This window comes from Falco naumanni, chromosome 3 (genome assembly GCF_017639655.2).
Source record: "Falco naumanni isolate bFalNau1 chromosome 3, bFalNau1.pat, whole genome shotgun sequence".
Lineage (NCBI taxonomy): Eukaryota > Metazoa > Chordata > Aves > Falconiformes > Falconidae > Falco > Falco naumanni.
In genome coordinates, this window is record NC_054056.1 from 93,623,115 (window position 1) to 93,636,560 (window position 13,446).

The window sequence follows — 13,446 nt, forward strand, 5'->3', positions numbered from 1 at the left end:
AGAAACAGCAGATTGCTCTTGCAAAGAAAACGGTTAAACTTTGGCAGGATTTTGAATAGAGAAGTTGCCAGGTTTTTTCAGACAATTGTCAGTTATGCTCTTTAGATTTAAATGCATAAAGCTAGTTTTAAAAGCCATACTCTTCCTTATACAGTATTTTTGGATTGCCACTTTAGTGACGTTCAAAGATGACTTTGCTGAAGTGAAAAGATTCAGCAGATGACTCAGGAAAAGAATAATGAGGACAATTGTTACAATGCTAATAATGATCAGAGCTGTACAAAATCATAAAAGCCTTATTAGTGCAGTCTGGAGCACCAGCCAGTTCTCATGTTGCCCAACCCAACCCAGCATCTGCATGTTTTTACTGACAAAAAGAGGGAAAAAAATACTTGATTCTGTACAACCAGAGAACACAATGACTGTATTATTCCAGTAACAATGAGTCCACATGAAGGAGATACACTGTGTGAAAAATTAAGCTCTGAAATCAAGAGACTTGAAACAAGCCAAGACACACAATTATGGCAGTAATATTGAACAATCTGATTTCTAGAGGTAACATTCATTGCAAGTTCTGCACCACTCTCACTGACCAGTATAAACCCTGTCAATATACAGAAGCAGCTAATTTGACACAGCAAAGGAATAGAAAAACCACACATGAAGTTTAACTCCTAAAAATACAAGTTCACCATCATCCTCAACATTTCCTCAAAAGCACTTACAGACTACAAAAAAACATGTTTCTGGCTTCCTGCCATGCCTAAAGCCCTACCACAAATCCAAATTCCAGCCGTGCTTTGCATTCTGCTCATGCTACAGACTGCCACAAAACACCAGTGGCCACAGCACAAACACACACCTTGTCATTTAAAGATCTCCAAAAGCACAAATGATGTTTACAGACATAACTCACACACAGCTCAGTACTTAACTGCTCTGTTCCTTCAGTAATCCTTCCTAAATTGTTTGCTGGGGAAAACCTAACACCCAGTTAATTTCCTTCTATAATTCTTTTTTGACCATGCTGCTTCGGGCAAATGCTATTGGTAACCATAGAATGGAGCAGGAGGGAAAGGAAATTGGAATAATCTTGCAAAGGGAGTTTTCAACTCAGAGAAGACTGCTGTGAAAAACAGCTTCTAGTGTGGCTCCCCATGACATAACCTTTGCTTATCTCATCTTACCAATTTACAACCTTTTAGGAAATGCACTGGGGCAGCCGAGTATAATCCTACTGATTTTGCAAGAGAAGAGTGATAAAGCCCTACTTCCATAAGCCAGACTAACTCCCTCATGCTCCAAACTGTCTTTCAAACACATCAGGGGCACAAGCTCAACATGCTGCCTGCTCTTCCATTACATGTTCAACCTGGTGCACAGGAGCAACAAACAAGGGAGTCTGCCACCAGGACAAGCAGCTTCACACATCTGCAAAATGAAGGCAGGCTTGAACATTTGTGCAGGGAAGGAGAAAAAATGCCATAAACAGACGTACCTACCTCCTGACTAAAACCCTTAAACATTGCCTTGTGTCATTTGTACTTCAATGGCAAATTTAGACTTTTCCTGTTGCAAATGAACACCCTTCATTTTAGACGTTTGCTCCTCCTGGCAATTTAACCAAGCACAGGGTTTGTGTTAGCATACTGAAAGCTGTTTCTTGATTAAAACTGACTAAGAGCTTCCTTCTCTGACATCTGTAATTCCCAGCATCTACACTCTGTAGCTGCTTTCTAAAACGCACTGCTCCAGCTTAAAGAGAGCTGCAACAAAAAAACCCCAGAACTTGAAGGTCATCCAGTGACAAGGCATCACAGATCTGAAATACATTTCTGCCTCGCTCTTCCAATGAGCACTCTTGCCAATCACATAGTATCCTGAAATTTCTAAGCTATGATGTTCTTAACATAGAGGTATCTCTAAACATCTAAAAGAGGCACCAAAAATATGTTTACCTTTTTATTTACTCCATGGTGTAAGAACTGTAAAAATAGTGGAATAAAACGTAAACCAAAAATATGCAAAAGCTTAAGCTACAAAATACCAATGCATAGGATTAAAACAGCAATCAAGTTTCTCATTTCAATGAGCATTATTTAAATGTCAATTCATTCCACAATAGTTTTAAAAATTAGGTGAAAAAAATATTTCTAAAATAACCCCCTACTTCCTTTACACATGCTTCAGGTTCAACCAAAAATCTGGCACCTCTAAGAGTTCAAACAGTGATGACCAGTTTGAAAGAGCTTAACAATTCTGACAGCTATGTGCTTCTGTAACACCATGTCCCATTAAAAAAACCCACCATACCCACTCACATCAATGCAGATGGTGTCAGAGCACGACAGGACTGTTACTTGATTTAATCACGGAAGATTTAGTATAAGCAGAACTAACACTTTGCAACTTGGAAGTAAACAATTAGAAATTATGGAGAAACAACAGAGGTTCTGGCAGAACCTTTATATGCACCAAGTTGAAAAATGAAACTCCTTAATGGTAACATAAAGCAGCATAGGTGAAACGCTTAATTGCGACAATTAGCAGAATGCACTTATGACTCCTTCAATGTATTTCCCCTCAAAAAATAAAATTAGGAATAGTAATATTTTCCATTTAATGTTTAGAAGACGGTAAAGATATTTAAGTTTAATTTGTGGGGGTTTTTTTGGTCTTCTAACTTTGATTTCCAATAAAAGTTGAAATTAAAGGGTTGATACTATTTGGATTAAACTGAAAAGTTTGTTCTATAAAAGAAAGTCAAGAAATTTGTATCAGAAGATTTCTCAAGCTTTTAAAATTAACCCAGACCTACAGACACTTATAAAACGTTTACAGTGATTTGTTACAGTGTGGCAGGATGCAAAAATGTAAAGACAAAGTGACTTAAATAATTCATTTAACTCAAACTGAGCTGAGTAAAACTACTTTAAAAATATACTCATCTAAATTTTAATTCATTATGGTTTTTCGCTTTTGAAAAAGAGGGCACTGGTGTTTAAGTTTTATGAAACTTATCCAAGTAAAAAGTAATTCTTACCTTTCAGACACTTTTGCAGGAAGGTATCTTTACTCCTGTCCTGCTTTGTTCTAGGAGCCACCTATGTGAATGCTTATCTAAAGCACAAAGACAACTCCTTACGAAAGTTACCAGAGTTGCTTCTACCGCTAGTAAATCTTTTTCAGAGTGAAAATTACTTGATCATGTAGTTAACTAGGCTCTCATTTCTTTACGCTTATGATTGACTATGATTGCTGCACAGATGCAGTTATTTCAAAAATAGGACTCCCAAAACTTTAGTAGTCTGCCATGTTAAGTCTCAAACTTTACGTATCATCTTTAAACAACAGAAGAGCAGCTTCAGTAAAATAATTTCACTTAATCTATGCAAATTCAAAAGACTGGGAGCTGTTGCCTACAAGTACTGTACTAAGCATTCGCTCACTAATTCCACGCTGGAGCTTGCAGCAGGCTCGCTGAAGGTGCTGACAAGATCTGGGCCATGCCCCTATCGGCACAGAACTGATAAGCAGAGCAGAGTAGAGCCCTTATCCCTGAATTGAAAGGAAGTTAAACCCCCTGGCACAAGCCAGCTTGACACACGTAGGCCACTAGACCCATGCTGAGTGAGAAAAAAGGGATCGTCCAGGAGCAAAAGGGCTTGCTTTAACACACGGGAGGTTCTATAATGCAGTCAGTTTACTTTAGGAGAGTCTTCTAATAATAAGGATATTTTAGAGGCACTATGTAATGCCTTGTAAAATGAAACAAAAGACTAATGCTAGATACCAAAACCAGACAAAAGGCTAGAGCAATCCCCTCAACACATGCCAGCCTTTCTTTTCAGCTGTTAATCTGCACTTCAGCTGGGGTGTTCACTAAAGCAAGAACAGGACTACTATTTATTTGTAAAGTTATCTTTCAACAAACGTTAAAGTAAAACATTATGCTTTCTCTAAGCAATGTCATGTCTGGATTATTGCTCCATATTCTAAACCACATCATAAAAAACTCCTGGTATTCACAGATACTATCGTACAAGAAGTTACAAGAAAAGCACTTGTGAGGCAGAGATACTTTAATTTCTTTAAAAACGACATTATGCACTGTTACCACTTTCAGTTTATACTGATTGCACTTCATTTTTCTTTTAAGTCCTGTGTCAATTATCTGGAAATTCTATTTTCACTTATAGAACAAAGCAATACTGTTTGTAAAACAACGAAGCAAACAGACTGACCATGAACCCGCTCGGGCTCAAAGCCCGAGACAGACTGACCAGGCATTAAAATCAAAAGATTGACAGTATTTAAAATACACAGAAGCCTGCAGAGTACACACTGCAGAACAGCCACAAGTTAACTAATATACAATGTTCTATTTTAAAATTCGCAATGGTATTCACAAATGGAACATGACAAACCGATCTTGACAGCTAGAAAAGTCTTCAACAGAAAAAAAAAAAGTTATGCTTCTTTCTTAGAAATTTATGTACAATACATCCTGTATCATGTGTCCATGACAGCTGCTGTTAGAAAAGGAAGTCTTGCAAGCTGCTCAGCTCATTCTGAAAGTCTCTGAACAGCCCGTTGCCAACTCCAGCAAAACTGTTCCTCTTGCAGATCATGTTTGTAAAGAAGAGAGTGCACTTAAAGTACCTCCCCTCAGCCTGGTGGCAAACAGGCAAGAATTCCTTAAATGCTAAAGACATTAATTTTCCAAACCAGCAGCATTAAATCTGGGTATATTGAGTGTAATGGTTGACCAAAGCTAAGAATGCAGTGGGAGAGATGCTTTCTATTTGTGAATCTCCAGGCCTACGTCTGCTGCAAGTTAAAACTAACAGGATCAATTTTCCCTTATCTAACTCTGCAGAGCAGCCTTAGCTCAACCATGCACTCGCTCATTATGTCGAAAGCTTATCCTATGCACCGTGGTGCATCACTGTACGCAAAGGTACAGACTCAGCCAACAGAAACCAAAGTCTTGGAAACAACAAGGGGAGGGAGAAGAAACAAATAATCACCAGAGCTTTTAACTATTTCAATTCTTCAATCATTAAAATCCTCACACTAGCACAATTTTTCTCTCGTGTAAGTGATGGGAATGTATTCTCTTTGTGCAATGATGGGCACATCATCTTGTGATGATTTTCACTTCTGAATATTGTGGAGAGATTTATTTATATATTTACATTGAAGTAATGTTCTGCAATATATCACTAGCTAGTGGTCTGGAAAGTAGACACAACACTAAGGATTAAAAACTACACAAGTTGCCTATCTTGTGTAAAACCAAAAAAAGTTTTAATCTAACTGTATTAGCACTTCAATTTAAACTAAGTACTCTTTCTGACCATCAGCTGAAAAGAACATTAGCCTGTAAGAACAAATCATTCAAAAGATTGACAGATGACTGTTTGACCTGCCTGAGAGAAATAAAAATTCCCATAAACCCAAAAATGTAAAAATATGTTGTAAATTCTGGTTTTAAAATCCAAATAATTTTTAAGAGCAATCAATATAAAAGACTAAATAAAATAAGGAAGTTCATTCTGAATTCAGTCTTCTGATTATACAGTATGAACAGATCCAGACACTTCATCAAAGCAGTCTAAATAAAAGCATAAAGGCAAAGTAAATTATCTGCCAACAGCAAATTAGCAATTAGGAAAATAATCCCAAAGCAAGTTTTCAGAGTTTTTTAGCTCTGTATTTATTTCAGTTGAAAATAAGTGTTCTCCACTTTTGGTTTTACTCTTTAAAACTACTGCTGAATAATAATTCCTTGGAAACTCCTGTAGCTGCTTTTTATTCTAAACTATACATTGCAAAATACTCAAAGTAAATATATACACCAGTGAAATAATACCAGAAAGTTGTTTCCTGCAGCGTCACCAATCCTGCAAGTGGAAAGCATTGCAACACTCCTGAATGTTGAGATCATTCCTACAGAAAAACTCCTCCAAAATGAAAATAACCAAGACTCACAATTCCAGCATACACAGATGTAATTTCAGGTCTGTAATTCTGCCCAGTCAAACAGTAATGGCGACATACTGAATTCTGACAAGCTTTTGTTTTCAAGCAGGTTTTAAAAAGTTTGCCCTACTGTAAAAACAAACCAAGTAAAAGGTACCAAGATGTAAGGTGGGACAAATACTGAAGTAGACTGATCTGAAACCAAGAGCAGGAGTTCCAGAGAGAGCACTTGGGCAGAATTTGAACAGCATACCAGAGAGACAGCAGCCTGGGGGGATACACAAGAGGTGACACATCTCAGTTTCTGGCTTCTATTGATTTTTACATTCAGTAAGAGCCAGAAGTTTCTATCTTGCACTGCAGAAAGATATTATTGACCAGCTGACTGGCAGCATCTTCCAGCTCTTTTTTTTCCTCTGGCATCAGTAACCTATTTCGGGGGGAGAAAAATAGAAAAAACAAACCCAAAATAAAAAAATGTGCGCTGATCGTGAAGTGGCTTTTCCTCAAAATAAGTAGTGCTGGAAACTATTAACAGATTACCTTTTAATCTTTTGGTGCTATTTTACCAGTTTTATTAACAAAACAGATATACTTTGGATAAAACTTACAAAGTAAACTGACTAACTAAAAGGGAACAAGTTAATAAAGAATTCTGAATTCTTCCAGTGAGATCAAATTAGGCTGTTACCTTACCACAGGATGGGGTAAGTACTTGGTCACAGTTTCTGAAAGCCACTGTGAAATCACAGTAACTCAGCCCTTGAGAACTGAATAGCTACCGTGCATTGGGCTCACTTGATGCAAATCTCTTTAAAGAGAAACTAATAATTCTGTTAAATATAATTCAATATAAAACTTTCAGGAAAACTTGGGTGACTGAATGAATAATCCATGCCAGTCTATTCTAGCAGCGGCAAGTCCAGGATAGAGACAGCAACCATGAATGTCTTCTGAACTCTTGTTATGGCTAATACCATTACTGCTGAAACTGCCCTTGGGTCAGGTACAGTTACACCAGTGTAACTAACCGCTCCTGTTCACTCCAGATGTGAGGTTAGTGCAAAACCTAGTATAATGTGCCCAATTCTACTGCTGCCTGGCTTATGAATTTGTTCTGTCAGTACATTAACTGAGAAGTCCTGCGTGGATGTATTTTATATCACCAAGTTCATTTTTTGTTTAGTGATAGCTCTAGTTAGAACTGGTGCTATTTCAAATAGAGACCAACATCAAAAAAAGATGAACCACTGAGAGAAAAAGAGAGACAAAAACAAAGACAGGGAAAGGTCTAGCCAGGGAAACAAAAATACTCCGTCCTGCCAGGAATACTGCCTCTAGCTTCCAGACAGGAAACACTCACTGCCTCCAGAAAAACCATTGGCGTCAGGAAATGGCAAAAGTACCACGAAACTTATCTCGCAGCTGAACCCAATGTAGAACGAGAAGAGAACATTAGAAAAGGAAGGTAAAAATAAACTGACTACCCATGAATAAACAGATCTTTGCTTACAGATACACAAGGTGAAAATTTCAAAACTGACGCTTCTTTGGGGAAAAACAATTAGTGGAAAGGATTCTTCCAGTCCTGCTGAAGATAAATAAATAAAAAAGACCAGTCTGAAAAGATAACAGCCTATTCAGCATAGACAGGGCAACAGAAGGGGAATGATCTAGCAGCCTTTACAGATAGACTCCACTAGCATTATAAATAGTGTAAACGCCAGTTAAAAAGCACAAAACAAGAAAAAAGCTGAACGCTTGTCATTTAAGGTACATCTGGCTCTGTACCCACGCTAGAAATACAATATATGCCAACAGGAGGAGTTATTCTGCCAGCACCGTTATTCCACCTACAACAACATCATATACTGTGACAAAAAAAATATGCTATGTCAGCACATAGCAGGATTTAGCCAGGTTGATGCAAGTTTTTCCAAACATTTTTTCACTGACAGCAACACAGTGTAACTGTTACAGACTAGGGACTAAGCAGTTTCTCTATGCAAAAAACCTGCTATATCAAATAGCTAGAAAAGTTAGTGCAAAAACACCCGCTCCTGGCTTTGAAGACTTACTGTTGAGAAATTTTCTTTGTCCTCATTGCCTTGTCAATGGCACCAAAGCACAAAGCAAGACAGGGGAGTTTGTAATCCCCTGCAAGCCACTGTGCGCTAGCCAGAGACCTTACAGTCCTGCACCCCAGGTGACACTCTGGGTCACACAGTACCGACAAAACCTTGGCAATGCCGTGACATTCCAGACTGTCAGAATGCTTCCCACCAAACTTTCAAAAAAACCAACCCAAAAACCTCAAGGTTCCCTGCTGTGCTTAATACATTTAACAACAACACAAAGCCAGGAGAAAAAAAAAAATAAAATGCAGGAGACCTACAGTGGTTTTCCTCTGCCAGCTGAGGAGGGCTGCAGGAGCACTTGGCAGCACTCAGTGAGCAACTGCCGTTTGAAAGGACAAAACCAAGTGTGGGTCAAGATGTATTTGCACTATTCCATTTACTCCATGACTTTCAAATTAGCAAGTTACACCTCCATTGCCAGGCCCCACAACACAGGGAATATTTCTGAAATACAACTCCCCTGTTCTCACGCTTTTGAGGAGGGACTACAAAGCCCTTTCCCCTAACATTTTCCCCCTCCACACCCAATCCCACATTTACAGGTGCAAACAGACATATTCTAACATGTCTTTACATACACATTGGGTGATGGTAACTTTTTTCCTCCACACAGCATCATCTTAAACAGCTCTTTCTAGACAATTATGGAAACATCATTAGTTGGGTCCCTTTGTGCAACAGACTGTGACACATCATCCATTTCAAACAATTACAGGCACAAAAGGGAAAAAAAACAAAGCAAGCATAACACAATACCTAGAAAAGCTACTGTGCCTACTTTCTCCATTATTTAGAACAGCTAAACACTTTCTAATTATAGCCTCCAAACAAACCTGCGTCATTTCAGGTTCTGAGGTAAAACCATACTTTGTGGTTTTAAAGCAGTAACACTGGCAATATATCTTCAACTAAACCCTTTTCAGTAAAACTTTTAAAAAAACCCAATACCTCAAGTCAGATTTAAAAGCTTCCTAGACCACAGAAACATCACACTCCATAAACAGGATTAGTACTAAAGATGCTACCTCAGGCCAAGAGTACTCGTTAGCCTAAATCTGAGATACAGTCCTCAAATGTCAGGATGATTTTTTCCTTTAAAAAGCAGAGTAAGTAATTTGTAAACACTACAAAAGCTTCTCGTTTATTTTTTGTATCAGCTGCAATCCTCCAGCTTGACTTTGAATCCTGTCACAGTGACACCCACAGTTCCGCTCTGATGGCCTTAAATATAGCTCTCCTGAGCTGTTTGCATCCAGATAAATCTCAGATGAAACAAGTATCTTAAATTGAATATAACACACAGGCTTTCATATTTATTTCCAAGTCAAAGAAATTTGTTTAATCAGCAATAACAAAAGTAAATCCTCTGTTAGTCTTAAAAACAAATTACCACTTTCTCCGGCAGATCATAAATTCACAGTGTATCTTTAAAATCCTTGCTTTCTTTCTACTTGCAAGTTAACCATTATGAATTTCAAATTGCAGTAGACAATTACCGATTTATTTTCTTTTTGCTTATCTAAACCTAATGTTAACACTGGCAAAAAATTCCTTCTGAAAAATATCTTCACTTGAAACACCAGCAAAGAACTGTTACCGTAAACCCAGTTTAAAGAGCTGAAAGCAATATCCTGCAAGCCAAGAACGTCAGGCACAAGTATTTACAAGATAATCTGAAATGTCTGTAATAAACAAATTGGACAATACATAGTTCGTCAAGTACATTTTCTACCCACAAAAGATACACACTGAGTAGCTGGCTACACACACCATTCACAGTAATACACACACACATACACCAGGTCCAGACTCTGTTTCAATTCCAACATGCGATTATCTACACCAGCCAGAGCGACTGAATGTGTGCAATGCAAAACCTCTCCCTAACTTCGCTGACGTCAAAGCTCTCTTGCCAACAGATGCTTCTGAAGTAGTTACATTAAGTCTCCATTGTGCTATGTAACTCAGAGGCTGGATGCCCGAATCGGAAAACAAATGCTGAAGAGCAGGAAGAGGGGGAAGACAAACGCAGTTTTTCAGTCCAAGACTATGGCTGTACTGTCTCTTCATGTCACCGGCTCATCTTCCAGGCTCCAGGTAAATTCTCTGTATCGATGAGAGCCAGGAAGAGAACGAAGCAGCAGCAAGAGCCCAGGAGGTCAGCTGAAGCAACCTGCTAAGCAGCAGCTGGAGAGCAGGCCAGGCAGAGCACAGCCTGCGGCCCTGTTCCCGTCCTCATCCCCCTGGCCGGTCACGGCAGCTCAGCAGGACAGCAGCACCAGCCCGCTGCTAGCACACCTTGTCCCTCCGGGCCACACAGCCCAGCCCGGACAGAACGAGGGCAGAAAGCCATGCATTTGTCTCCTTCTCCATCTTCAAAAACAAAACAGATGCCTCAAGTAAGAAACATCTGGATTACTCTAAAAGGAGTAACTGCAGCCAAAGCTAACAGTTCATATACTCTGCAAATCACTTAAGACTAAGGCATTCCTGAAACTGCCTGCAGTTCACCATGTCCGTATCCACAACGGTGGCAGAATACCTCACAGCGGCTATCTGGGTAATTAATAATACTAAAAAGTTCTCAAAAATTATTTCAATAGCCTCCTCTATTCACTCAGCTTCCACAGCTACGAGGGGTCACCTCTGTTCCAATCCAACACCAATAACAATCTGAATTTTTACTCAGAAAGGCAATGCTCACCCTCAACAAGCCACACACAAAGGCACATTCACAAGCGTGAAGGCTCATGTCAGAGATACTCAAACTCGGGTCTGTTTGCAAAAGGACATTCACAGTCAGTCCCCTCACTGCACAAAGACCTTGTGAGCCATCTTCACACCTTACTTTCAGCTACCCTCCTACATTTATAGTGAAAGGCACCCCACTTCTATCAGAGCTTCTGTCTGACACACAGCAAGAGTGCCACATGACACAGAAGAACCCTCACAGAGGACAGCAGCAGCTGAAACAGATTTAACATGGATTTACAAACCTGTACACCAACACGCAACAATAACAACAACTAGCTTCCACTTCGCTCTTGAATGTAAATCAGCTCCTGGTAGAAAAATGAGTATCTGGCAGATAAACCAGACAAACCAGAGATTATGTTGACATCTGAACAAAAACCAGACCCAAAGAGATTCGAGTTTCATATTCACGAAGGGCTACATCTGTCTCTAGATAACCTGGTGACACCATCAAACATTAGCTGGAGTTAACTGTAGTTTACCAGTGATCCTGTTCCAATTCAGTGGACTGTGATCTGGACAAACCTGTATTTGCATTTGCCACCTCCCAGCAAGACTGGCATCAGTACAAAATACCTGGACACAATGCCAGCTGCTCTTTGGGAAGTCCAGCTATCACGGCTTCCTTCCCCCCAGATTACCACACAGGTATAAATCCAAGGCTCTAGGTTCAACTGAGACCTTTCCTCTGGCTATTGAAAGAAATTAAAAAAACACAGCATTTTTTTTGTGGTTGGTTTTTGGTTTATTTTTATTATTATTGTTTAGGTTTTTTGGAGGGGTAGGAGGGCAATACTATGACAACACAGGGAAGGGAACAGCCAGGGTAAAAAAACTCCAAAACTATTTCAGGTTTCAATAATGGAATATTATCACCATTTCCATTCTTCAGGCACCACAGAAATGCCTATAGTGGAGTTGAAACACATCTGCGCAAGAGATTTTTCCCCAGGTCTGCTTTATAACGCAGGACAAAACTTCCACAGAATGAATAAATACCCTTGCTGACTGTTTCATATTCGATTTGAAATGTAATTCTCTAACCTTGTTACACTGCAATACATGTGTGGTTTCCTTGCTACAGCTAACATGAGACAAAAATGAATCATACATTGTACCAGTGCCAAAACAGAAATAAAACAGGCCTGATCACTGTCACTGAGGAATGAAAGTCCCCTGCAAAAAACTGTTACACATCTGTTTCCATTGTAAGATTAACTTTTCCAGCAGTTATGAAATTTAACAACTTTAGCTGAAAAATAAGGCACAAAAAATAAAGTTCTAGTAGTCTAGAAATGAGACAGTTTAATCAGATCATCTTAACATAGGTAAATCATACAAATTCCTATTTTAACAAGTTAATAATTATTTAGAAGCTTCGAGCCTGTGATTCAAATTAGTAGATGCTTCCACAGATTTTATTTACTTTGCAAAAAACTCTAAGTCATTTCTGGTATGTTAAGCCTGCTTTCAGTAAGGAGGACTTATATACTACTATAACCAGTTATGCAACACTGCATTAAAAAAAAAATTAAAACTGAAAAGTTAAGCAGAAATCAATTCTGAAGGTTTTTTAGCTGCTCTTTCCTTCTTTTTTTTCCCTTTTTCCTGCTCACATCTTTTAAGGTCACCATTATCAATAAAAGCATTCGTGACAATTCCCTTTTTGTCCTTACTTCTGACCTTTTTGATTTGCAATCCCACTGTTCAGCACTTATCCTCAAATCATTCTACCAACTGCAAGCTATCAAATACTGCATTGAAGGAAAATAAATGATTCCTCACTCTTTTAAAGTTGTGTGCAACTACGTAAGTACTCTGCTGCAAACTTTTACCCAGTATTAGTAACAAATCCTCCTTAGAACAAAACTGTTGTCACTCAGCAAAAGAAAATCATCATCTTGTAGCTATCACAGCTGTGTAACTGTGACAGCTGTGCAATGCAATTTAAGCAGGCAGAAAAGCCAAGGCAAGTTCAGAAGGATTCTAACATCAAAACAGGTAGAGAATATGAATAATAAATGTAAATAAACTACAATCTGCCAAGTCAACTCTCATGTCAAATGCTGTGTCTGAAAACAAATTGTTCCAGCTCGCCATCACAAGACTTTCATTATTTACTTCTACTAGCAAGCCTTAACTCAAATTGAAAGGTACACTGAGTGCAACCTTTTTAAATAACTGCAGGTCAGGCTGACATTGTTCCACACTGGGAAGATAACAGTTACTTTCAAAAAGATACTGCTTTGTTTAAATTTAGACATAACTGGAGTAGTTTGTATCTGCCCAGACTTCCCCATTAGTGAGGTTACAGCATCTTCAGCTGCATTTGCTGCTTTTCAATGGAACAGCAAAGAGTTTGTGAGAAAACTAGCAAGTTATTAAAATTTAACAGCTCTCCCTGTCTGGGTACAATCCCTCTCCTCGCTATTTAACGTCCTCCAAATATCCAGTCATATAGTCACCTGTGGAACCTAGAAAGGACTGTGATGTGAGACAGAAAAGGGGAGAGGAAAAGGAGAAAGACAGAAGAAATGAAATGGGTGAAGTGAAAGATAAGCTACCA

General features: G+C 38.8%; 1 protein-coding gene across 4 annotated transcripts in view; it reads right to left on the minus strand.

The window, feature by feature from the left end:
- Positions 1–13,446, minus strand: part of RNF19A (ring finger protein 19A, RBR E3 ubiquitin protein ligase) — a 58,406-nt gene that overhangs the window by 22,644 nt on the left and 22,316 nt on the right. Inside the window, exon 1 of one of the 4 annotated variants that reach the window (XM_040585592.1) lies at positions 3,047–3,141. The exons of the other annotated variants lie outside the window; for them this stretch is intronic. The gene's annotated coding sequence lies outside the window, so the exon portion shown is untranslated. Of the gene's footprint in view, positions 1–3,046; positions 3,142–13,446 lie in introns of those variants that run through there. 4 annotated transcript variants of the gene reach the window in all.